This window comes from Colobus angolensis, unplaced genomic scaffold (genome assembly GCF_000951035.1).
Source record: "Colobus angolensis palliatus isolate OR3802 unplaced genomic scaffold, Cang.pa_1.0 Scaffold615, whole genome shotgun sequence".
Classification (NCBI taxonomy): domain Eukaryota; kingdom Metazoa; phylum Chordata; class Mammalia; order Primates; family Cercopithecidae; genus Colobus; species Colobus angolensis.
The window spans coordinates 5,918-9,036 of NW_012119766.1; the positions used below are offsets into that span (position 1 = coordinate 5,918).

The following is a 3,119-nucleotide window of genomic DNA, read 5'->3' on the forward strand; positions in this document are numbered from 1 at the left end:
GATCAATAGCTCTCATTGGCTGTTGAGGATTTCATGGATTCCTGTACCCCACCGGGGGCCCAATATGGTGACAGAAGTTACATTTGTAGTTGTAGTGCTGCATATACATGGGTCCAGTTAGAAGGCTTTGATTCTTTCGAAAGGGAAAGGCATCTCTGAGGGATCGCTGAGCTGACATAGTCTCCTCAAACCATGCTGTCAGGTGGGTGACAAAGCAGGACAGGAGGGTGATTTCGTAGGAGAGTCGGGCCACAGGCCTGCGTGTTCTCTCTGTCCCGATAGTGCCTGAGTTCCTACGTGCTCCAGGCCCCGGGTTTTCACTGCACATAATTCTCAAGGGCTCATGGCAAGCTGCACCAGGGACACAGAGGGCGGGGATGCGGGGACCCTGCCCCCAGTGGACAAAGGACTCACTGCTGGACTGTAATCTGTCTAGGTATTTTTGTGACTTGCAGAAATACCTCCACCTTGCCTGGGCCTGGAGCCACAGAAGACCCTTCCGAAGCTTAGGAATGTTCTAGAACAATACAAGGCCTGCCCAGGCTGCCCCCAGGAGCCAGCGTCCTGGGGTCTCTGTGCGGCATCCAGCAACATGAGCTTGCAGGACCCCGAGGAGCCCTCCTTCTGCTTGGAAGCTGAAGACGACTGGGAGGATCCAGAGGCCCTGATCTCACAGCTGCTGTTCCTGAACACCTCCGGATACAAGGCCAGCTTCCATAGCCTGTACAACGTGGCGCTGCCATGGCTGAGCGGCATGTTCTGCAGCTTTAGCGACGAGGAGGAGCTGACTGGGCACCTGGCACAGGCTTGAGGGGAAGCCAGGAAAGCTGGCCTCCTCCTGGCCCTGGCCAGGCTCTGCTTCCTCCTGGGGCAGTTGTGCAGCAGGAGGCTCAAGCTGTCCCAGGCCCGGGTGTACTTTGACAAAATACTGGGGACCCTGAAGGGCAGCTTCGGGGACCTGTTCCAGGTGGTGGCTGTGACGCCAACCTGACCAGCATTTACCGGAAGCAGAACCGGGAGAACTTTACACAGGTGGTTCCCAAAGCCATGGCCCTGCTCCTGGGGATGCCCAGCCACATCTGCAGCACCGAGGTGGACGGGGAGCTCCTGCAGCTGGCGCTGCAGTGGGTGGTGGGTGGCCAGAGCCTGCAGGCTGAGGCCTGGGCCTGCTCCCTGCTGGCCAGGCATCACATGTACCTCAAGCAGCCCAAGGAGGCCCTGTCCTTCCTAGAGTGGCTGTGTCTTTTGCACAGGGACTCGGGAGCCCCAGACGCTGCGTGGCTCTCAGACTGCTCCCTGCTCCTGGCAGACGTCTACAGCCACAAGTGCCTGCCCCACCTGGTGCTGAACTGTGTCAAGGTGGCCTCATTGAGGACACAGGACTCGCTGGCTAGCTCGCTGAGGAGCATTAACCTGGTGCTCCACAACACCCTCCAGCCCCACAGTCTCCCCACCCAGACTTCCCGGTACCTCAGACGAGCGCTGGCCTCCCTAACCCCGGGCACAGGCCAGGCTCTGCGTGGCCTTCTCCACACCAGCCTGGCCCAGCCGTATAGCCACCAAGGCTACTATGGGCTGGCCATCACCTTCATGACGCAGGTGGTGGAAGCCAGTGCTGTTGCCGGAGTCTGTGCCATCATGGACCCCCTGGTGGCCCTGGCCTGGCTGCACGTGCTTCATGGGCAGACCCTGGTGGCCTTGAACATCCTGCAGTCTGTCCAGGATGCAGTGGTGGCTAGCGAGGACCAGGAAGGTGTGATTGCCAACATGGTGGCCGTGGCTCTCAAGAGGACGGGCCGGACGAGGCAGGCAGCCGAGGGCTACTACCGCGCCCTATGGTTGGTTTGGGACCTTGGCCAGCGGAGAAACCAGGCAGTGGTTCTGGTCAACTTCGGGACCCTGTGTCTGCACGCGGGTGCCAGCAGGCTGGCCCAGCACTACCTTCTGGAGGCCGTGCGTCTGTTCTCGAGGCTTCCCCGTGGGGAGTGTGGCCGGGACTTCACCCACGTACTCCTGCAGCTGGGTCACCTCTGCACCCGCCAGGGCCCGGCCCAGCAGTGCAAGGGCTACTATGAGTGGGCCCTTCTGGTCACCGTGGAGATGGACCACGTGGAGAGTGAGTGCCCCAGTTCCTCTTGTGCACCTTCTGGGGCCACTTGGGTCAGGGCACACCTGGGGTTTGTGATTCGGAAACAAGTGGTGGTTTTTCCACCATCGAAAGTGCTGAGTCATGGCCAGCAGCAGATGTTGGCCAGCTCCCTGGAGGCAGGCGGTTCCCATGCAGGGCCAGGCCCTCTGTGCCCTACTGGGGCAGCCAGCTCTTTCAGGTTTGCTCAGGCACCATCCTGCCTTGAGCACGGAAAGTCCCGTGTGCTGGGAATCCCTGGCCATAACCCTGGGATCAAGGCAGGCGCTGCTGAGCTGGGACTTGGGGCCCCTCCATGAGCCAGGCCCTGAACGCCAGTTTTTGTGCCTGTGTTATCTGCCTGGTATCTCAGCAGCCCTGCGCACCTGTCATCCCACCTCACAGAGGACACAGGGGCGGGTGATTGCCCAAAGCCACAGAGCAGTTCATGCAAAAGCAGCTCGTGCAGAGTGTGCCAGGCCCCACCCACAAATGAAGCTTCTGGGGTCCTCGGGAGGCAGGTGCTGAGCGTGGGAATGTGAGCTTCAGGCCAGAGAAGCCACAAAAGGTGAGTGGCGTGATGGCTGGCAGCACTTGGCCCTGGGTTAGGGAAGCCTCTTTAGTCTGGGACCAGAGGGTTGAGAGGATTTAGTCAAGTACTAGGTGTGGAAGAGGAAGTGGTGGTGGGGGAGGGGCTGGTTGTGTAGCCTGTGTGAAGGCCCAGGGGTGAACGAGTGGGGGTGAGTGCGCAGGGATGAGTGGGGTGTGAGTGGTGGTGAGTGAGCGGGAGTGTGAGCGGGAATGAGTGGGGTGTGAGCGGGAGTGAGTTAGTGGGGGTGAGTGAGCGGGAGTGTGAGCGGGGATGAGTGGGGTGTGAGTGGGGGTGAGTGAGCAGGGCTCATACAGGGCGGTGCAGAGTTGGGAGTGGGTGGGTTGGGTGCTGGATGGTGAGAAGCTCTTCTGGAGAGCTAAGCAGGGCCTGGGGCCTCAGGCT

General features: G+C 60.6%; 1 pseudogene; it reads left to right on the forward strand.

Annotated features, from left to right (window-relative positions):
* The first annotated feature begins 455 nt into the window (after window positions 1–455).
* The window catches only part of LOC105527292, a 25,419-nt pseudogene continuing 22,755 nt past the window's right edge, over window positions 456–3,119 (forward strand).